This window comes from Scyliorhinus canicula, chromosome 7 (genome assembly GCF_902713615.1).
Source record: "Scyliorhinus canicula chromosome 7, sScyCan1.1, whole genome shotgun sequence".
Classification (NCBI taxonomy): Eukaryota; Metazoa; Chordata; class Chondrichthyes; order Carcharhiniformes; family Scyliorhinidae; genus Scyliorhinus; species Scyliorhinus canicula.
In genome coordinates this window covers 75,204,228-75,228,529 of record NC_052152.1, presented here as the reverse complement: position 1 = coordinate 75,228,529, position 24,302 = coordinate 75,204,228, and the positions used below count along the sequence as shown (strand labels likewise).

Here is a 24,302-nt window from a genome sequence, read left to right as displayed (position 1 = left end):
AACCAATGGAGGCGAGAGACAAAAGAGACAGTGCAAAATAGATTTCATAAATATCGTTACGTTTTTTTAAAGAATATGGACATTTTAGTAGTTCACCTCAATGTTACAATCATACAGCTCCTCCTGATGTCTGACTAGCATTACTGCTGTAATGTTAGGTACTTTTTCAACACAATTTACGAGTTCAGATCCTTAAAAAATGGTCAGCTTGCCAAGAATTCCTTGCTTTTGCCAGCAGGATAAGGGTTAATACAACAATATATTGTGCAGAGAAACAGAATGTTAATTCAAATAGTGTGTCAGCGTAGCACCTTATCTCAGAATGACATTCTTGCCTCGGAGTCAAAAGGCTGCAGGTTCACAGACCCACTCAGGGTGCTTGAGCACATAATCTCAGCTGGTACTTCAGTGCTAGTACTGACACTTCAGTACTGATGGATTGCTGCGCTGTCTCCCATGCTATACTTTGGAAGAGATGCTAAAGCTGAGGCCCCATCTGCTCTCTCGGATGAAAGGAAACGTTCCCAGGATACTAATCAAACAAGAGCAGGGACGTTGTCCTCTGTGTCCTGGCCAAGATTTACCCTCAACAAGACAACTGAAGTGACCTAATTATCTAATTTCTGCTTTTGGAGTCTTTCTGTGCATCAATTGTCATTTGTGATTTCTACATTGTAATAGTGACTTCAGCTCAAAGTACTTCATTGGTTGGAAAGCACTTTGCGTTGATTCTGCCATTATGGAAGGTACTATACAGATACAGGTTTTTCTGGCTGTGGTGAATTATAAACCTAGTAATTCACACTGTGTTCCATTATATGTATTGTGTCCTTGTGGGCTCTGTATATAAGCCATTGCACGGCTCTGCCCATAGGGGGAGATGAGGAGTTTGTACTGGGCTCCACCCTTGGCTCCGCCCATGGCTCCGCCCATGGCTCCTCCCACTAACCGGAAGTATAAAGCTATGCTTTATACTTTATACACTGTGTTCCATTATATGTATTGTGTCCTTGTGGGCTCTGTATACGAGCCGTTGCGCGGCTCTGCCCATAGGGGGAGATGAGGAGTTTGTACTGGGCTCCACCCTTGGCTCCGCCCATGGCTCCGCCCAGGGCTCCTCCCACTAACCAGAAGTATAAAGCTCTGCAGTCGTGAGCCTGCTGCCAGTTCATCTCGTCGCAGGCAGGCTCTGTTGTAAGATTATTAAAACCACTGTTCACTTCCAATCACGTGTCTTGTGAATTGATGGTCACATCACTGGCTTTCTATCGAACTGAAGAAATTAATAAATAAAGTTATTTTTTTGTTGCTCAGCTGCTGATTCTCCTTGCACTTAAAGGATGAAAGAGTTCCAGTCTGTTGAAAGGGATCAATTAATAAAATTCTGACTGGCATTTTTAAGGAACGTTCTGAGTGTATTTACAATTTATTTTTAAGTCTTTTAACTTCTGCAGCGTCTTGATGGCATCACAATAATCCTTCTGCTGGAGAATTCTTGTTATAAAATTCGCCCGGGTTTTCACAGTGATGCTGTTCTATGGATCAAGTAGATCGCATCTCTGCTTAATAGCCTGACACTGCTGTAATTGTGGATCAGCTGGAAGGTCACTTCCCTCGATAGTGAAACTTTCTCTCGGTCTCACTGAGCAAAGCAGCTAAAATTGCATACTCTCCCATGGGAGAAAGTAGCAGCACATCTTGTTAATGCTTCAGAGTTACCCTTTACATTCCTTCGGTGTTCGGTCTCATCAAGTAAAAATTAGTGTCGGTCAAAGGCGTTAAATATTCCTAATGATGTGATACAAAAAACATTTATTACTTAAGAAATGTGTAAGAATTTGCTGCCCCAAACTGTCTTACATGTAACCTATAGAAGCTGGATAAATATTAGACTTTGGCCTATGTCGATTTCCAAATAGCATGCACTTGAAGCAAGGAGGCTGAAAGCTCGATGGAAATGGTTCCTCGGGTGTGATGGGAGTGTTTCACATGTGCTGCTGCCACCTCTAGTCCACCTCTACAGGCAGCTGACTCAAGTCAATGCCAGGATGTCTGCCTGACAGACAGCGCACGCTAAGTAAATCCCAGGAAGTGGGATTGGAGTGGGTTACGGAGAGGGCCCGCTGACTACTCCTATTACAATACAGGAGTTATCTTACTTTGCCTGACTCCACAGGATTGTTCATTTGCAAAACTGCTTTTTAAACCTACCTTCAGTTGGCAACCGTTGTGGCCACTGAGAATCAATGACTGGCACAAACATCAGCAACTCATTTCTCAAAGGGGTTTTTCAAGAGGCATTGGGCCTGGCTCTTGTTTTAGTCATCGCCTGTGTTGCTCTTTTATCAGAACCACAAAACGTGAGTATGTTTCTTGTACTGGTCAAATGACCACACAACCAGTATATTAGTTCAATTATTGTTTATTATTAAACACAGGTTTGGTTCTGTGCATAATAATCTACATGTGACAACACTTTGAACTATACCTAACAGTTTAAATTACCTTTACTTAACTTTCAAGTGACCGGCTCTGTGCAGGTTAGACAAGGCCTTTGTCTAAATCCCCACGTGTGACGGCTGGAAGTTGTCAAGTGTGTCTTGGCTGGTCGAGGTGCTACAGTTGGTAGAGGCAGAGGCCGGTCCCAAAAGAGACAGAATGTTGATTGCGCAGTTCTTCTTATCCTCCGATCTTACACGCTCATTTGGGCAGTCCGAACTCAGGATCCAATGGATCGATAGGGATTCAATCACCCTAATTCAGTGTTCTTCAAAGTCGGGGGCGCGACCCGCGGGTGGGTCATGGGCGGGTGTCGGGAGGATCGCGGAGCTGTTGTCCGCGGCGTCCCGAACGCGCAAATCCCCACGCAGCAGCCGGCTTTTCATAACGCCGGCTGCAAGCGGCCACGAACATGTTAAAAAAAAAAGCTTGGCCGCATTGCGCATGCGTGAATTTTTTAAACATGTCCGGGGACTGCGCATGCGCATGCGATGACCGGCGCGCATGCGCATTCCGCAAACTTGTTTAAAAATTCAGCCGCATTGCGCATGCACGCATGATGATCGGCGCGCATGCGCCTGTAATCAGGCACGCTTGCGCAGTGCGGCCGTTATTTTATGAACCGGTTGCAGCTTTTTGTTTTACAAGTTCTGCAGTGGTTTTTATTCATTTATTCATTTATTTTATTCATTTAATTTTTTGTTTTCATTTATTATATTAATTTTATATTTTTTACAAGTTCGGGGGGGGGTTTATTCATTTTTTTCATTTTTTTTTACAAGTTCGGGGGGGTTTATTCATTTTTTTCATTTATTTTACTCACTTTATTTTGTTTTTATAAGTTCGGGGGGGATGTTATTTGATAAAATTTTACAGGAAAAAATTCAGAACTTTGGACAGATGGAGACTCCATACTTTCCGACACCGGAAGGCTTCACCTTCATCCAACAGGCTCCATTGGAAGAGCGTGTACGAGGGCCAAAGGGACCCAAAACCATTTTGTCTCTTTTTGTCAGCAGCAAACAAGGTAAGAGAAAATGGTGGGTCACGCAGGTCGGCCGGCGTGGGTCGCGAAGGTCGGCCGGCGTGGGTCGCGAAGGTTGGCCGGTTGGTAAAAACTGTGCCCGGAAAAAAAGTTTGAAGAACACTGCCCGAATCTATCTGGCCAATTAGGGGCGGGTACCTGGATGGCTGGGCGGGTCCTAGCTGCTATTGTCCAAGGTACGTGTGCACTCCCAAATAAGGTAAATAGGCACCCCCGAATCTGTTACTGCCGCTATGTTTCTATGTGTGTCCCATTGTCCTGGGGAAATCGGTGATTAAACTTTAGCAGGTGTGAGTTTCTGTACAGGTCTGGTTTTCCTATGCACAATACACAGGGGCTGTGTATCGTCTGTGTCCCAACCTAAACACAATTTCCATTATCCTTTGCGGGCGGCCATTTTAGATGGCCACACCTGCTACAACTAAAATATGGACTGCAAAAATTTAGCAATGGAACTGATGCCTACACAAGTTAGGATGCTTGCCATTCAAATATTAATTTGTTATGTTTACTCTTGTTCAACAACTGAAAAGGGACATAATGCATTCAAATCTCTACCCCAAAAAAGACAAGGGGGCAAAGTCTGCAATTTTCTGAAAATTCTAATTTAGTTATGATCGGTTTCAGATATCAATGGCTATTTTAATTCATATGAAAGCAAAGTCAGTATTTGATACGTGAAGCTCCTCCTGATCAAAACTGTAATTAGTCTTGTGTTTTAAGTTAAGTGAAGCAATGAAGAATATTCTCACTTGGTACAAGGGCAACCTCAGTTGGTGTTAGCATGAAACAAGCAGAACCTTTCCTTCCATTAGCAATGGAAAAATAAATGTTCATGTTGTGCAGGATATTTGTTCCAATTTTGAGCTAGCAGTACAAAAAGAAAGCTGGTATCGTATTTGCACTTCACTCTGGTAAAAGAAAACGGCCAAGTGATGACCAAAAAATGTTGAATTTGCCTGTGTTCTTTTCAAGCTTTCTCTCCAGTCGGAGTAAAGGAGGCCTCACACAATAATTTTTATCCTCAAAGAAAATATATACTTTAAATCGACGAGTGGCCTTGGCACTCCAGCTGAGAGCAGAGAGCAAAAGCTACCACCAAGGAAAGCAAAACGTAGCAATCAAATATGCAAATTAAACTCGCATACTGATTTTCCTTGTATAGCAGCAGCATTTTTGTAGTACGTTTTGCATGTTGTATCAGATTTAACATTCAAAATGACACCAACTTCAATGAAGTGGAAAATGCTGACCCACATTTCTTGTCCAAATAACTGAAGCTAATGGTTCTCACCATTGTGGGTGGCACGGTAGCACAGTGGCTAGCACTGCCTCACAACACCAGGGACCCAGGTTAGATTCCGGCCTTGGGTGACTGTGTGGAGTTTTCACATTCTCCCTGTGTCTGCATGGATTTTGTCCAGGTGCTCCGTTTTCCTCCCACCTTCCAAAGATGTGCAGATTAGGTTGATTGGCCATACTAAATTGCCCCTTAGTGTCTAAAGGTTAGGTGGGTTGACGGGGATAGGGTGGGGGAGGTGGGTTGGGCCGAGGTTAGGGTGCTCTTTCGGAAGGTCAGTGCAGACTTTGTTTTATAAATTTAGAGTACCCAATTCATTTTTTCCAATCAAGGGGCAATTTAGCATTGCCAATCCACCTAGCCTGCACATCTTTGGGTTGTGGGGGTGAGACACATGCAAACACAGGGAGAATGTGCAAACTCCATACGGACAGTGACCCAGAGCCGGGATCGAACCTGGGACCTCGGCGCTGTGAGGCAGCAGTGCTAATCCACGGCGCCACCATGCTGCCGGGTCAGTGCAGACTTGATGGGCCAAATGGCGTCCTTCTGCATTGTAGGGATTCTATGATTCTATGAATATTTGTGCGCAAACAGCAAATCAATTTCAGGTTGTGGTTGAAGCACAGTTAAACACAAATATCCAAAAGTTACTGTCTGGAGTTGTGTCACCCTACTATTAACATTGCAAAAATCACACCTAGCTTACTGACTGGTATACTATTGAAATGTATTGAATGCCATGAAGTTACTATGGGGGAAATTCTCTGGCTCGTGCACTGGTAGAGGAGTTCCTAATGAGCGGAGAACCCACCAGTTGTGAAGAAACAGCACTGATCCATTTCTGATGCTCCGGCCCTCTGTTGCCGTTGAGATTGAGGTTTGCACCCCCACCCCCACCCCCCGCCAGTGGGAGGATGCAAATGGGCCTTAATGATTTAACAGACCATATTCTCCAGGCCTACTTGATTCTCCGGGTATGGGCCGGGAATCATGTGGGTGAGAATTACAACAGGTCTTGCCAAGTGCGGCCCTGACAAAATGGACCTCGCCATGTGCCAAGCGGGTAACTCTTTAAGGGAGCTGCCCCCAAAGTCCATCCAAGGGCCACCTCTCCCTCCCAAAATGCAAGAACTTCCCACCCCCATTGGAATCCAGCCCCCCCCCCCCCCGAGATCCCCGAAGTAAGGATTTCCCCACAGACACCCCTAAATAAGGAGACCCTCCACCACGACACCCTAAATAAGGAGATCCCCCATAGGGGTTGGAGACCCCTCCCCCCACTGCAATTGGAGCACTTCATATCAACATTAAGCTCTAATTAACAGCTCCTGGACAACTTCAAACAGCATTAAATGCTTTTAAATCACCTCCCCTCACTCTTGAGTGATTTTGAAGTGGTCAGCTGGAAATTGACAGCACTTAACTATATTTGAAGTGGTCCAGGAGCCGTCAATCAAAGCCTGTGTTTATAAACATTCTAATTAGAATACTTCAGAGTCACTCAAGTGTGAAGGGAGATGACGGAACAATACAAGCAGCTGGGTATGTGTGGAAGCTGTCAAGCACAGCCTGGTAAAATCAATAAAGAGAAATGGATGAATGGCTTGCAGCTCAAATATCTAAGGGGGTTTAAACACAGCTGACTGGTTTTATCTTTCCCGAATTGACAAGTGGTGCTTCCTGTTTCTGAGCCAGCAGGTGTATAGCCAGGTGAGCATCAAAGCAGTAATCTTTTTCACTGCTCTGTATGGACTGCTTTCTACCTTCTAGGTAGGGGTCTCTCTTCTGGGAGGGACTTCCTGACAGGGGTCTTTGCAGAGTCTGTGGGGAGTGGTTTCTTTATTTAGGGGTATTTTTATTTTGGGGTCGCTGTGAGCGGGGGCTGGTTGGTTCACCCTTGTACTGGGGGAGAACCGAGAAAATCCGGGGATGTGGGGCTGAATTGCGCAGAATGGGGGAGGAGCTGATGCGATTTGGGGGGGGGGGCAGGATCTTGCTATCAAGGCTCCCACTCAAAATGGCTGCTTGATAGCAGGATTTGAATCCCTCACAATCCACACCATGCCTGAATTTGTATGGCTGAGGATTGAGATCAGGAGCAATTCAGCTCCGGCGGGAGAACATAATTCTCCATTTGGGAGACGTTACCCTATATTTGTGCAGTAAATATGAACTAAACTTACCACTGAGAGTTAAACCTTATTATTTCAAGCTTAAGCATTCTTTTAATGAAGTAATAACCATTAACCCCTGCCAAATAAACCTCCATGGCACTGAAAACTTAAGTATTGCAAATGTGGAAATTTAATTAGTTCAGGTTCTCCTAGATATTTGAAAATATATATTTTTTTTAAACTGATGCTTTCCTTCTCTCAGTCCATTTTTTTACACCTCTTTCAATGCCTTATTTGAAATTAATAGCAGCCATTTTAATTTACTCTTCCTCCTCAGTCTCTGTGCTCTTAATTTCACAACCTGTCAACCTATTATGTTAAGAGGAAACACAATTGCCTTCATTAGGATACCTGATTTCCCTCACTGTTGTTATCAGCTCACACTTTAAACAAAGCACAAAAAATTGAGGAACCGAAACACGCAAGGGCAAGTCAAAGTAACGGCAGACTATGCTAGATGCCCTGTTGGAGCAAATTATGGCTTATTATTAGCATTGATTCAGCATTGAGCATGGATCAAACCTCAGAGTTGGCTAATCTGTATGATTTAACTACTTACTTAATATATTTGTTTAACCAACAGGAAGGCAGTAGGGCCAAAAAATAATCTATTCAGGTTTGCATAGGAACAGGCAGAACCATCTTCTTGCAGAGATACTGGTGGATATCCAGGATGAGCAACTATGTTCTGTGTTCAGAAACAATTGCATAGCTAACGTTCAAAGCTCTAAAGAAGCTGCCTCTCAACCTATTGCTCGTTACAAAGAAAATGATGCCGATAATGGCAGTGATACATTCTTTGCAAAGATCAAAGTTCGCTCTTTGAAAGAACACTTTAGCTGTACTGTTCCCTTCTTCCCAAATTCCTTTTTACAGATCGTACATCATGCATAACGTAATGCACCTGACATCTGGGGACGAACCTAATCTCTGCTTGGTGCCAATCTATGAAGAATCGCTATGGAATGAAATGACTTTTAGTGTGTTAAATGGTACTTAAAACTTTGAGGCACTTCTTAACGCCTGCGTAAGAATGCCAAAAGTACTGTGTTGTTTAGTAACCCAAGTGCATTGGGACATACTTTAAATAAACACATGACTGAGGATCCAGTTGGAAAGCACCTGCAAATAATAGTAAACTAGTTTAATAACCACTTAACCGGTATAAATAGCACATTGTGGGCCAAAGTGACTGCAAAGTGTGCAATTTCTGAGAGAAATAATGGAAAGTGCAGAAGGCGTGGAACAAGATTTATAGATCGTGGTTTGTAAGTTATGGTAGAGTGAGAGAGCCTGGGAGAGTGCTCTCTAAATACTAGAGCAACAAGCCACAAATGTCTAAAGGGTGAAACAGGCTTGGGAAGTCATCAGACAGGAAGTCAATGCAGAATCATGTTACAGAAGGATACATAGAAGATATCAGGGCTTTACGAAAAGTGCCAGTGAGAAATGAAAGTAAGCAAAAGAAAATCTGTGGAGGTGGCGGTGTAAGTAGGTTCTCACTATTTACAATTTGGGTTCAAGAGATCAGTCAACTTTGTTTGACCACCTGACTATTAATAAGCTTCATTACTGGAATCAACCCTGTTTCAAAAAAGAGTGCATGAGAGCATGCATGGAGCAACATCAGGAATACCAAAAAACTAGGTGTTGACCTGGTGAAGCTACAACTCAGGAATACTTGTGTGTCAAACAGCATAAGCCACAAGTAATAGACAGGGCTAAGCAATTCCACAATGAACACATCAGATCTAAGTTCTGTAGTCTTGCCACATCCAGCCGTGAATGGTGGTGGACAATTAACTCACTGGAGGAGGAGGCTCCACAAATATCCCCACCCTCAATGATGGAGGGGCCCAGCACATATGTGCATAAAGGCTGTAGCCAACGAAGTTGGCCATTTCCCTGAATACAAAATGGAGGAACGCAAAGCATATAGGATAAAATGGACAATGTTTGCAGCGCCAGCAGGCTGCACCTAGCAGGTGTGGATTCTGTCTGCTAAGAAAGCAGACAGCACCGAAACGAACATTCCACATACTAATGAGGCAATCACCGGGATAATTAGCATTAGCATGTTAATGGAACGATTCCAGAGACAATGGACACAATTGGGGAAGCAACTGCAACATTGTAAAGGATACCAGACACTCAGGCACCAGCAAGGTTCGAAAACAAAGAGCCTGGAAGCCCGCCCAGTAGCTAAGGAACAGCCTCATTATTGGGGGGATTCAAACATATCGATTGGGAAGAGACCCAATCGATTCCAAGCAGGTAAGGGAGTCCGCCCAAAGGGGCGCGGATCCCTGGGACCTATAAAAGACAGGTCCCACACATGGTTCAGTCTTCTCGTCCAGCCCTCCTCTCTCTTTGACCAGCACTCCTCCGTGGACCGGCACCTCGACCAGCTTTTGCCAAGAAGACCTTGAACGAGAGAGAGGAGAGGGTTCGGACAGCAGCCGCCAGCAAGTAAGTGCCTCACAACGATCGCTACCAGAGATAGACACTCCTGACCCCTTTTAACTTATACCAACCTGAAGTCTGCAGACCAGAGCAGAGCAAGAGGCCTTGTTCCCTGACCCGGCAGTTCCTTCGAGATAAGTATTAGTTTATTTAGCGGTAGGAATAAGTGTAATCCTTTTAGCGTGTGCATGGGTAGTTATTATAATTGTATTATAATAAACTCAGTTGTTTGGACTTACTAATCGGTGTATGGTTTTATTGCTTTGAACTTCACCTTGAACTTGTGGCGGTGTCTTAATGATACCTGGCGAGTCCAGAGCTAAGTAAAAAAACAGAGCCAAATTGAGTGTTAAGCACACTCACCCAGAACAAGACAAAGATGAGGGGCGGAATTCTCCGGTCCCGGGAAAAATCGGGAAGGCCGCCGTGAACTCGGCCGAGTTTCACGACAGCTTCAGAGGCCGCTCCTCTCACCGTATTCACCCCCACCCGGGGGGCTAGGAGCGGCGCTCCGTTATTCTCGGCCGCCGGGCCTTGACGCACGGCCGTGGTGTTCACACCCCTCTCCGCCACCCACAAGCTTCAAACGGGCCTTTGGCGCCCATGTTCACGACGGCAGTGACCAGGTGTGGTTGCCGGCGTCGTGAAATGGTCGCGAACGGCAGGCCGCTCGGCCCATCCAGGTCGGAGAATCGCCGGTCACCGTGAAAAACGGAACTCTCTCCCGAACTGCACTGTGGGTGTACCTACACCTCAAGGATTGCAGCGATTCAAGAAGGCAACTCCCCACCACCTTCTGAAAGGCAAATAGGGATGGGCAATAAATGCTGGCCTAACCAGCGATGCCCACATCCCATAATTGAGTAAAGAAAAAAAATCTCCAGTAATCTGCTGAAATGGGGTCCATAAAGAGGGTGTCAACATGGTTGAAACCAGCAGAGCACAATCAGTCAGGTGAACACTGAATGAGGGTTGGTCAGGAAATCATAGACCTGTAGGCATTGATTTTCCATTCATTCAGTGACAATGGGCCAAAAACCTAGCAAGGGAGTTGGTGGTGTCATGGTACTGTCACTAGACCCGTAATCCAGAGGTCCTAATAACCTAGTAACCATGACACTAGTAAATCTGGAATTAAAAGCTAGTCTATATATTATAACCCGCACAGAGGTCAGGGGGTCTGGCCAGGTTCCCTCTGGCCTCATCTGAAAATGATTTTCCCTGACGAGGGGGCAGGGCAAACTCTGAACCGGGACACTCTGTGGACATAAAAACCTCGATCCAAGTGTATGTTGGGCCGGGAGACCCTTCGGGGAGTGGTGAGTGTAACTTATTGTTTGTGTATTAAACCTGTTTGTTCCATATCATTAAGTCCATGTGGAATCTACACACAGTAAAACCATTGGTGATTGTCCAAACCTGCACCTGACCCCCCCACACCCCAACTCCCCCATGGGAGTTTGCCACCCACTGGCCCAAATGTCAGGCCGATACCACAACCTGACCTGTCCTCACCGCCCCCCCCCACCCCCTCCATCCCGTCAACTTGATCCCCACTCCTCTGACGTGGACAAAAGAGCTAATTTCCAGAGGTGATGTGAGACTGACTGCTTTTGACATCAAGGCAACATTTGACCGAATGTAGCATTCAAGGAGCCTTAGGAAAATTGGAGTCAATGAGAATCAGAGGGAAAACTCTCCACTGGTTAGAGGCATTCTTAGTCCAAAGAAAGATGGTATGGTTATGAGAGGTAAATCATGTCAATCCTAGAACAACACTGTCGGAGTTCGTCAGGCTGGTGTCCGAGGCCCAAACTATCTTCAACTGCTTCATTAGTGACCTTCCCTCAATCATAAGATCAGAAGTGGGGATGTTCGCCGATTACTGCACAATGTTCCGCACCATTCATTACTCTTTAGATATTGAAGCAGTTTGTGCCCATATGTAACAAGACATGAACACTATTCAAATTTGGGATGATACGTGGCAAGTAATATTTGTGCCACAGAGGTGCCAGGCAATGACCATCTCCAACAAGAGAATCAAACCACCTCTCCTTAATATTCAATGGCATTACCATTGCTGAATTCATATATTATCAATATCCTGGGATTACCATTAACTACAAACTAAACTGGACTAGCCATATTAATACTGTGGCTACCAGGGCAGGTCAGAGGCTAGGAATCCTATGGCAGATAACTCATCTCCTGACTCCCCAAAGCCTGTCCACCATCTACAAGGCACAAGTCAGGGGTGCGATGGAGTACTCCCCACTTGCCTGGTTGAGTGCAGTTCAACAACACTCAAGAAGCTCGATACCATCCAGGACAAATCTGACAGCTTGATTTGCACCCCGTTCACCACCTACAACATTCACTCCTTCCACCCAACACAGTGGCAGCAGTGTGTACCATCTGCAAGGTGCACTGCAGCAACTCTTCAAGTTTCCTTTGACAACACCTTCCAAACTCGTGACCTGTTCAAGGGGAGCAGGGGCATGGGAACACCACCATCTTCATGTTCCCCTCCAAGCCGCACACCAAGCTGACTTGGAACTATAATCACTCTTCCTTCATTGTAGCTGGGTCAAAATTCTAGAAATCCTTCCTAATAACACTTTGTTTGTTCCTACAACACATGGACTTCAAGAAGACAGCTCACCACCACCTTATCAAGGGAAATAAATGTTGATCTAACCAATGACACCCACATCTCATGAGCAAATAGATAAAACAAAATAATAGCAGTTATGCCAAATGCTGCTGTATGCCAGGAAAAGCTGATCAGGCAATTTAACCCTCAAAGCCAAATATGTTTGTGTGAAAATCCTCTTTCCGATATTTTACCAGAGACATTATAATGTTGCTGCAGTAAAACTTGTCATGCGATTGCAGTCTTCTCCAGAGAATGCTCTCTCTGTGGCAATCCACTGAAGTCCATGGTAATGACAAGTAATTCATGGATACTCATCCTTCCTCACATGTTCACTACTGGCCTGCTGTTCTCCAAACAGTATCCTCTTCATCTACTCCTCCAGCCTCCAGATCCACATAGCACCACCTAATAGGAAAATAATTAGGGCGTTTCACGTTATCATTCAAGCTTCGTCATCCAACACACCATTTCCTGGGAACTCAAGCGAGGCCTTCATCTATAGTTCAACAGGCAAATTTCAAATATAACATCTTCATTTATGGTCTGAAGATACAATTCCTCAGCATGTATAAGCTAATGCCTACATTAATGTGGAGTAATTTGGTATGTTGATATTACAGACAATTAGTGCACTGTTGCCCACTCTCCTGACTTGCTGCTGTTGGAGATATTTCATTATTGTAACCAAAAGGGGTGGCAAGGTGGCACAGTGGTTAGCACTGCTGCCTCACAGTGCCAGGAACCCAGGTTGAAATCTGGCCTCAGGTGACTGTCTGTGCGGAGTATGCACATTCTCCCAGTGTCTGCATGGGTTTCCTCCGGGTGCTCGGGTTTGCTCCCACAGTCCAAAGATGTGCAGGTTAGGTAGATTGGCCTTGGTGAATAGTCTCCAGAGGCAGTTTAGGTTCAATGGGGTTACGGGGTTACATGGGATGGAGTATTCTTTCAGAGGGTCGGTGGAGACTCAATAGGCCAAATGGCCTCCTTCTGCACTGTAAGCATTCTATGATCACAAAAGCAAAGACCAGCTGTGCAGCCAATGGTCACAATTAAGTAGGTTAAATAAAGTTACAGAAGCCAGTCCAATGTGGGGAATCTTTCTTCAGAAGAAAATAATTTCAGGCAAATAAATGTCATACCGAAACACATAAAAGAAATATTGAACTATTAATGTCTTTTATGATATGAAAGACAACCAATCTCCAATATGTCATGCTGTTTATTCCTATAACCAGAGATGTACCAAATTAGCTTCAACCGCTTCTATTGGACATCTGTTCAGTTTCTTTACCACTCTACATGAAGGAGGTATATTTTCCCATACTTTTGGCCTGAAGCTTTTTTTTTTCATTTTCACACACTAGAATATTTTCATGAACACACAATTGTGAATTTCCACTCTGAATTAGGTCACAAATATGTTGTTAAATTATTGGTCAATAAAGCATTTTGACAATTAAACAATCTTCCAGAAGAGCCGGAAGGAAGGCACGGGATACCAAAACGAGCATGACATCTCCAGGAGCGGGGAACGAGGAAAATAAAGACGGAGGATGGGAGGAGCAGCAGAAGTGGAGGCGAGCGCGAGACCACAGCGAGATCCGTCCAGGAGAAGCAGGCGACAACAACACGAAACACAGCCAAGTATCGCACACTGTAATTATCTCCCCGGCACCCAAATGTATATTTGCCCCCCCAATCCCCCCCCCCCCCTCCCCCCGCCCGCAAACAGTTGCCTACTTACGTGTTGTAAATAATTTTGGCCAGGTGTACAGAGCTGCCACTGTCGAGCTGGTGCACAATACCCTACCAGTTATTCTATTTCATTTTATATTGGTTTTTTTTTACTATGTACTATTTTCTTCTCTTTGGTATGTTTGGATGTGCCCTTCTCTTCTATATATGTGTATATATATATACATATATGTTACTTATCCTGTGTACATAACGGTAATTATACCTTGTTCAAAAACCCAATAAAGAAACATTTATTTTTTTTAAATTATATATAGTGCACATTAAAAATCATACAGCAAGGATTTTTTTTCATAGAATTTACAGTGCAGAAGGTGAAACAATAATGAGGGTTCTTCATCTGAAGGTAAAACAACATACAATTAAGGTTCACCCTCAAAAGCTTTGACAAAGGGTCATTTGGACTCAAAACATAAGCTCTTTTAACTCCCTACAGATGCTGCCAGACCTGTTGAGATTTTCCAGCATTATCTTTTTGGTTTCAGATTCCAGCATCCGCAGTAATTTGCTTCTATTCAAGTAAGGTTATTGAAGAGGCATATGCATCTGACCTCAGCTGCTAAATGCAAGTCATGGGACAAGTACATCACATCCCGCCAAGGTGATAGCTGTTATGACCCCCTTGGGGGCAACAGATTATGCTCACTAAGATTTTTTGCGTTCACCTCGGAGTTTGAACTCCCCTGGTAATTGGGGGCGGGTTTTCCCTTAACAAGGGAGAACCTCTCAGTATAAAACGCAACTTGGGTACAGGTTGTGAAGGGTGGCCTTTCGGGGAAAGGAGTTGTTGCTCAATAATATTGTGTATACCTTAATAAACTTTAGTTAATTTCTATTCTACCGTGCTTTCCTGTGTCTCTACTGTTGGATTCTACACTGGCGACAAGGGTGAAGTAGAGCTGTCGCAGCCATCCTACATTATACCACCAGGCCACGTCGTCCAGGCCCAGAGAGACCGCCACTCTGACCGGAGAGAAGCCACACAGCAGAAAACTTGAACATTCGATGCAGGTACCGATGACTGGATCCAGTACGTTGAGTGGGTACTGTATTTTTTTCGGTCTCAAGCCATTGTAGGAGATGAGTAACCGTTATATTACAGACCACAGTTGGGGGAACGACCTATGCGCAAATCAAAAGCCTCACCCAACCGGACAGGCCGGACTCCAAGGGGGGGATTCTCCATCAGCTGATGCCGGAATCGCCAAAATCGTGGCTGGCGCCGGTCTCACGGCAAATCACAGTTCTCCGTTGACTCGACAGCGAAGTCGATGCCTTGCAGAACGCAGGTACAGTAAACACCCTTGGCATATCATTAGCGGGCCCCACCCATTATTCCCTGGGGCCTTCACGATTCTTCGCCTCCACTGGGGCGAGTTCCTGATGGCGAGGTTCACTGGTGCTTTTAAAAATCATGAAACGGGTGGCGTGGCTGCTGAGGGAGAGAGAGGGGGTCCAAGATCGCCATAGTTTGCCGACAATTGTGCCACTGGTCAGGGGGCTTCAGCCAGGGCTGGGGGAGTAGTGGGGGATGGCAAGAAGGTGGGCTGTGAGGTTGGGGTGGATGGACACGGAACACCATTGCCACGGCCTGCAAGGTAGCCATGGAGCTGCGTACGCCGCTGACTGCCCACTGTGAACTTAGGGCCACAGGTCGTATGAACATAGAACATACAATGCAGAAGGAGGCCATTCGGCCCATCGAGTCTGCACGGAACCACTTAAGCCCTCAATTCCACCCTATCCCTGTAATCCAACAACTCCTCCTGACCTTTTATTTGGTCACTAAGGGCAATTTATCATGGCCAATCCACCTAACCTGCACGTTTTTGGGCTGTGGGAGGAAACCGGAGCACCCGGAGGAAACCCACGCAGACACGGGGAGAACGTGCAGACTCCGCACAGACAGTGACCCAGCGGGGAATCGAACCTGGGACCCTGGCGCTGTGAAGCCACAGTGCTATCCACTTGTGCTACCGTATGGGTGTCCCCCAGGCCAACCTCTGGCCCCAGCTGACCCATCAGCGGGATGGGCAGGCTCCAGCGCTACCAGCGCTACCAATGCTACCAATGCCATCTTGTTGGCAGGGATGAGTGGGGAGTGTAGTGTATATGCACGGCTGCAGCTTGTCAACCTCTCGAGCATCAATCTCAGACCCGGCGAAACCTGCACCGTTTCTCATTGGAATCGATTGTGCTCCACATGGCACTGATGCTAGCCCCCAACGGTCATTGAATTGGTCCATGTACTGCGCCAGTTTTGATGTGATGGAAGTCCACGAATCCTGCCTTGGCATCAACACTTAGTCTCAGGAATGGAGAATTCCGCCACAAGTCTTTTGCCACATCTGTAGCCTGGTCAAGGCACATCAGAACTCACAGCCCCCAATAATGATCTTGCAGGTTCCGTTTCCACACGGCCTCGCAGGCCCAAGGGGAATCCAGTGGCGGCTTTTTGGCGTGCTGCCTTTTGTAAGTTTGGCGTGCACTGCCCAAATCACTGATGGATGTTTCATCTGTGGGCTTCCGACAGAGGCTCACTTATCCCTCTAACGGGCGGTGGACAGCACCATTACCTGGGAGAGTGCAGAGCTTGGGGAAGTCATAGCAGCTCTCTACTTCGGGACTCTTTGCCAATCATGGCTGCTCACATCAAAGAGTGGACCAGGCGGACCAACAGTTATCCCGGGTCCAGCACATGGTCCAGTATGGAGCCCAGCACAGAGCCCTGCCCGTCGACCTGCAGGCTTAAACAATAAAGCTCCCGGAACTAGCGTGGAGAACGCCGTTTTGTTGTGGGGGACTTGGGTCATCGCCACGGAATGTGGTCAGCAACCATTGTTGCAGGTCCTCCACAATGGACACCCAGGGGTATCCAAGATGAAGATGCTCACCCACAGCTACAATTGGTGGCCTGGGAATTACTCCAACATTGAGAAAGTGGCCAGCACTGTGGCCCTTGCCAGGAGAGCCAGAAGGCCCCACTTGTGGTTCCGATGCACCTGGGCGTGGTCTGCATAACTGTGGCCCAACAACAAAATAGACTTCGCTGGCCTATTCCAAAGGGGGATGTTCTTTGTCATGGGGGACGGCTACTCAAAGTGGCTCGAGGTCCATAAGGTACAGACCATCACCAGGAAGGTGACCATAGATGAGCTGAGGCAAACGTTCAGTACCCATGGCATCTCCGAAGTATTGATGTCCGATAATGGCATGACCTTCACCAGCTGGGAATTCAAGTTGTTTGTGGCGTTGAATAGCCTCCAGCACGTGCAGCCTGCCCTGTATCACCCGGCTTTGAACAGATTGGCCGAACAGGCAGTCCAACCCTTCAAGCGGGCCATGAAGAAGTTGACCTTGGGATCCTGGGAGGCACGTCTGGCACAGTTCCTTTTCAGTTACCGGGCCACCCCTCATGTCACCATAGGAGTGGCATCGGCAGAATTTATGATGGAACGTTGGCTCAGGACATGCTTCAGCCTCATCATCACAGACATTGGTGAACAGCACAGATCCGCCAGCGACAGAACCGCTCCGAGACAGGCACTGGTTGGCACACGCAGCTCCGCAACATCAAGCCAGGGGACTGTGTCAACGACGTCTACATTTGGAATTTCAGCACCAGTGCAGCATGGACGCCAGGCCTGGTGCTCAGGGCAACTGGTCCCGTCTCCTATTCGTGCAGGGACATGAAACCAGCCGCCACTTGGATCACATCCACCGCCGCATGCAGGAACCTCCCGAGCTGGCTCAGAATGTACTGGTCTTGGACTGCTGCAGTGCCCGTCACCCCCTTGAGCGCTGCCCAGATCACCTGGTCTGCTCTCCTTTTCGGTCTGGGTTCGGGGACATGAAGCCAGCCACCACGTGGACCACATTCGCCGCTGCACGGAGGAATCTCTGGATCTGGCGCAGGATGTACCGTTCCGGGACCACCTGTGGTCCCCTTCAATGCCTAGAGCGCTGCCCAGATCGCTGCCCCGATCACTGTCTCCTTCACCCATCAACGCCCAGGAGGCCATGATGCTGAACTTCTCCTTGGAGAATTCAGACACCTACTCCAATATGGACACTGGGCCATCCGATGTAGAACATAGAACATAGAACAGTACAGCACAGTGCAGGCCCTTCGGCCCATGATGTTGTGCCGACCATTTATCCTCATCTAAGATCAACCTAACCTATACCCTTCAATTTACTGCTGTCCATGTGCCTGTCCAAGAGTCACTTAAATGGCGCTAATGACTCTGACTCCACCACCTCTGCTGGCAGTGCATTCCACACACCCACCACTCTCTGTGTAAAAAACATACCTCTGGCATCTCCCCTATACCTTCCTCCAATCACCCTAAAATTATGCCCCCTCATGACAGCCATTTCCGCCCTGGGGAAATGTCTCTGGCTATCCACCCTATCCATGCCTCTCATCACATTGTACACCTCTATCAAGACACCAGTCTTCCTTCTTCGCTCCAGTGAGAAAAGCCCAAGCTTCCTCAACCTTTCTTCATAAGACATGCCCTCCAGTCCAGGCCGCATCCTGGTTAATCTCCTCTGTACCCTCTCTAAAGCTCCACATCCTTCCTATAATGAGGCGACCAGAACTGGACACAATATTCCAAGTGTGGTGTAACCAGGGTTTTATAAATCTGCAGCAAAATCTCGCAGCTCTTAAACTCAATCCCCCTGTTAATGAAAGCCAACACACCATCCGCCTTCTTAACTACCTCTATCAACCTGGATGTAGTCGTACAGTCAACGCCAATGCCAGTGCTCTTACCAGCTTTACCATTCCCGGCCCGATATTCCGCACAAACGTTGCAGCCACTGGTGAGATACATGCCATCCGGCCCAGCTCCATCGATGCTAGATGGTCGTCCGCTCCCTAGGCAAACAAAGGCAAGAGGGCCTCCACCTTGGCCAACAGACATGGACGTCTCTCTGGACTTTGGTGGTGGTGGGGGGTGGTGTTACGATCTCCTTGGGGGCCACGGAATATGCTCAATAAGATTCCCATGTTTACCTCAGAGTATGAACTCCCCGGCAATAAGGGGTTCCCCTTAACACGGGGAAAGCTTAGAGTATAAAAATTCCAACCTTGGTCCAGGTTGGGGAATTTGGCCTTTTGGGGAGAGGAGTTGGTGCTTAGTAATATTGAGGATACCTTAATAAACTGTAGTTCATTTCTATCCTACCATGCATTCCCGTGTCTCTTCTGTTGGATTCTACAGTTGTGATTGACAACAGTTGCAGAAACATTTTCTTTCAGGCACATGCCCCTCACACCTCAACAACCCCCTTTTTCTGAACTAAATGTTTATCTTTAAAGAATCAAACTGGTTTCATGCCAGCTAAATTAATTGTGTCTGAATGAATCATTATGTAAAACAATACAGCCTCTGAAACGTATCGGCAATTTGCTTACCCTTCCAGACGTAACTACGGTGACCATTGCTGAAAGCTGCTGGCTGTTTTCAGAATGTTGGTTGGGGTGCTTTGTTTGTGTTGAATCTCAGAGATTGCTTGAGTCACAATAGGCCTGCTCAGAATTTCAGGTTGTGGTATTGTTCTGATTTGCCATCAGTTTGATCACATTGGCATGGCAGTTAGTGTTCATATCTGATACGGCCTTGGTTCTGGGCATATGCTGACTATCGGTGCATTCAGAGGGAGTTGTACACAAACTTCCTTTCCAATGTTCAGGTTGAGTAATTCATTAACCACTTGCCGAACATGTATATCTTTCATCTGACCCTGTTTTTTGAGTAATGCATTGTGTCCAGCTGGGAGTGTCGAAGAGTGATGAATGAGATGTATTGTTCACACTATCTGCCAAAGAGTAATTCTGCATTGGTTCTTAAGGGTGAAGTCTACATGTTCAGACTTGTTCCACATATTCTGTTCAATTGTGCCGCTCAGCTTGTTGGGTGATGATCTGTGTGGCAAAGTTAGTGTAAGCATGGGTTTTGCAATGGCATTCCCTGTGGTCTGTATCCTTTGCCATCATCTTAATGATACCATGGATGGTGACCATGGATGGTTTCTGTACACTGGTAGGCCTGCAATCATTACATGCATGGTGCTCACAACATAGAATATGTGGGGTGACCAGAATATGTTGTAGCTACACCTGATGTAATGGATCCCAGGGATGGAGTCTCCAAGCCATTGCGTGGATTTGGTCTTTATGCTATTTGGTATGCACTTTTGGTTAGAATGGTGTGCCTGTCTGGCCTTTGTATGTGAATTCTCATGATGTTGAACCACTTGTTTAGACCTTTGCGTTTTACATTGCTATTTCCAATGTTTCCACCATTTAAAGAGGGAGGTAGAGAGAAAACAGGGAATTATAGACCAGTCAGCCTGACTTTGGTAGTGGGGAAAATTCTTGAATCCATTATCAAAGATTTTATAGCAGAGCACTTAGAAAACAGTGGCAGGATCGGACAGGGTCAGCCTGGATTTATGAAAGGGAAATCATGCTTGACAAATCTACTGGATGTAACCAGTAGAGTTGATGAGGGAATGTGGTTTATTTGAACTTTCATAATGCTTTTGACAAAGTCCCGCATAAAAGATTTAGCGTGTAAAATTAAAGCACATGGGATTAGGGGTAGTTTAGTGAATAGAAAACTGGTTGGCAGACAGGAAACAAAGGGTAGGAATTAACTACTCTTTTTCAAATTGGCAGGCAGTGACTAGTGGTGTGCCACAGGGATCGGTGCTGGGACCTCAGCTATTCACAATATATGTTACTAATTTAGATGAGGGAGCAAAATGTAATATCTCCAAATTTGCAGATGACACAAAGTTGGGTGGGAGGGTGGTCTATGAGGAAGATGCAGAGATCCTTCAGTGTAATTTGGACAAGTTGAGTGAGCGGGCAAATGAATGGCAGATGCAGTATAATCTGGATAAATACGAGGTTATCCACTATGGTAGCAAAAACGGGAAGGCAGACTATTATCTGAATGGCTATAAATTAGGAGGAGGGAATGTGCAACGAGACCTAGGTATCCTTGTACACCAGTCACTGAAAGTGAGCATGTAGATACAGCAGACGGTAAATGGTAAACTGGCCTTCATTGCGAGAGGATTAAAGTACAGGAGCAGGGATTCTTGCTGCAATTATACAGTAAGACCTATATAAATGTTTCTGGAACATACCTCTCCATTCACCTGAGGAAGGAGCTGCGCTCCGAAAGCTCGTGTTTGAAACAAACCTGTTGGACTTTAACCTGGTGTTGTAAGACTTCTTACTGTGCCCACCCCAGTCCAACGCCGGCATCTCCACATCATGGCTGCAATTATACAGGGCCTTGATGAGGCCACACCTGGAATATTGTGTGCAGTTTTGGTCTTCTTATCTGAGGAAGGATGTTCTTGCTATAGAGGGAGTGCAGTAAAGGTTTACCAGACTGATTCCTGGAATGGTGGGACTGCCGTGTGAGGAGAGATTGAATCAGTTAGGATTGTATTCGCTGGAGTTCAGAAGAATGAGAGTGGATCTCATAGAAACCTAGAAAATTCTAACAGGAATAGACAGGGTAGATGCAAGAAGATTGTTCTCGGTGGTGGGGGTGTCCAGAACTAGGGGTCACAGTCGGAGGATAAGGAGTAGACCATTTAGGACAGAGATGAGGATAAATGTCTTCACCCAGAAAGTGAAAAGCCCGTGGAATTCTTTACCAGAGGAAGTAGCTGAGGCCAAAACATTGTGGACAGGATTCTCCCGTACCTGGCGGGGCGGGAGGTCCAGTGAACCACTCCGGCGTCGGGCCACCCCAAAGGTGCAGAATCCTCCGCACCTTCAGGGGCTAGGCCCTCCCCGGAGTGTTTTGCGCCCCGCCGGCTGGCAGGATAGGGACTTGGCGCCTCGTCAACCGGCGCTGAAAGGCCTCCGCCGGCCGGCGCGAGTCAGCGTATGCGTGGGAGTGCCAGCACGTGCTGGCGTCATCCCCGCGCATGTGCGGGATGGTTCATCTCCGCATCGGTCATCGCGGAGGACCACAGCGGCCGATGCAGAGAAATCGAGTGCCCCCCACGACACAGGTCCACCCGCAGATCGGTGTGGCCTGACCGCGGGCCAGGCCACCGTAGGGACACCTCCCGGGGCCAGATCCTCCCGCGACCCCCCAGGTACCCAGGAACCCGCCCGCGCCGGCAGGTCCCGCCGGTAAGGGACGTACTCTGATTTACACCAGTGGGACCAGTACAGACGGGCGCGACTTTGGCTCATCGCGGGCCGGAGAATTCGGGTGGCCCCAGCGCCCATTGAGTCGCGCCGGACCCTGCCATTCTCCGAGGCGGGCGGCGCGACTCACGCCGGGCCGGTTTTTGGGGGGCGGGAGAATTGGGAGGACGTTAGGGGCAGGATTCACGCCAACCCTCGGCGATTCTCCCACCCGCCGGGCGGTCGGAGAATCCCGCCCTGTATGTTTTCAAGAAGCAGTTGGATATAGCACCTGGGGCAAAAGGGATCAAAGGATATGGGGTTGGCGGGATTAGGCTATTAGAACATAGAACATAGAACACTACAGCGCAGTACGGGCCCTTCGGCCCTCGATGTTGCGCCGACCTGTGAAACCATCTGAAGCCTATCTGACCTTCACTATTCCATTTTCATCCATATGTCTATCCAGTGACCACTTAAATGCCCTTAAAGTTGGCGAGTCTACTACTGTTGCAGGCAGGGCGTTCCACACCCCTACTACTCTCTGAGTAAAGAAACTGCCTCTGACATCTGTCCTATATCTATCACCCCTCAATTTAAAGCTATGTCCCCTCATGTTGGTCATCGCCATCCGAGGAAAGAGACTCTCACTGTCCACCCTATCTAACCCTCTGACTGTCCACCCTATCTAACCCTCTGACTATCTTATATGTCTCTATTAAGTCACCTGTCAGCCTTCTCCTCTCTAACGAAAACAACCTCAATTCCCTGAGCCTTTCCTCGTAAGACCTTCCCTCCATACCAGGCAATATCCTAGTAAATCTCCTCTGAACCCTTTCCAAAGCTTCCACTTCCTTCCTATAATGTGGTGACCAGAACTGCACGCAGTACTCCAGGTGCGGCCGCACCAGAGTTATGTACAGCTGCAGCATGACCTTGTGGTTCAGAAACTCAATCCCCCTGCTTATAAAGGCTAGCACACCATATGCCTTCTTAACAGCCCTATTAACCTGGGTGGCAACTTTCAGGGATTTATGTACCTGGATGCCGAGATATCTCTGTTCATCTACACTACCAAGAATCTTGCCATTAGCCCAGTACTCTGCATTCCTGTTACGCCTTCCAAAGTGAACCACCTCACACTTTTCCGCATTAAACTCCATCTGCCACCTCTCAGCCCAGCCCTGCAGCTTATCTATGTCCCTCTGTATCCTATAACATCCTTCAGCACTATCCACAACTCCACCGACCTTCGTGTCATCTGCAAATTTACTAACCCATCCTTCTACACCCTCTTCCAGGTCATTTATAAAAATGACAAACAGCAGTGGCCCCAAAACAGATCCTTGCGGTACACCACTAGTAACTGAACTCCAGGATGAACATTTGCCATCAACCACCACCCTCTGTCTTCTTTCAGCTAGCCAATTACTGATCCAAACCGCTAAATCACCTTCAATTCCATACTTCCTTATTTTCTGCAATAGCCTACCGTGGGGAACCTTATCAAACGCCTTACTGAAATCCATATACACCACATCAACAGCTTTACCCTCATCCACCTGTTTGGTCACCTTCTCAAAAAACTCAATAAGGTTTGTGAGGCATGACCTACCCTTCACAAAACCGTGTTGACTATCGCTAATCAACTTGTTCTTTTCAAGATGATTATAAACCCTATCTCTTATAACCTTTTCCAACATTTTACCCACAACCGAAGTAAGGCTCACAGGTCTATAATTACCAGGGTTGTCTCTACTCCCCTTCTTGAACAAGGGGACAACATTTGCTATCCTCCAGTCTTCCGGCACTATTCCTGTTGACAAAGACGACATAAAGATCAAGGACAAAGGCCCTGCAATCTCCTCCCTGGCTTCCCAGAGAATCCTAGGATAAATCCCATCTGGCCCAGGGGACTTATCTATTTTGACATTTTCCAAAATTGCTAACACCTCCTCCTTTTGAACCTCAATTCCATCTAGCCTGGTCGACTGAACCTGAGTGTTCTCCTCGACAACATTGTCTTTCTCCAGTGTAAACACTGACGAAAAATACCCATTTAATGCTTCCCCTATCTCCTCTGATTCCACACACAACTTTCCACTACTATCCTTGATTGGCCCTAATCTTACTCTAGTCATTCTTTTGTTCCTGATATATCTATAGAAAGCCTTAGGGTTTTCCTTGATCCTATCCGCCAACGACTTTTTGTGTCCTCTCCTCGCTCTTCT

General features: G+C 46.7%; 1 long non-coding RNA gene across 1 annotated transcript in view; it reads right to left on the bottom strand.

The window, feature by feature from the left end:
- LOC119968616 overlaps positions 1 to 19,362 on the bottom strand; it is a 77,023-nt gene extending 57,661 nt beyond the window's left edge. The window contains exons 1-2 of the long non-coding RNA XR_005461154.1: positions 19,324 to 19,362; positions 12,335 to 12,548 (exon numbers count right to left, since the gene is read on the bottom strand). This is a non-coding gene — a long non-coding RNA (uncharacterized LOC119968616). The remainder of the gene's footprint in view (positions 1 to 12,334; positions 12,549 to 19,323) is intronic.
- Positions 19,363 to 24,302: the final 4,940 nt, after the last annotated feature.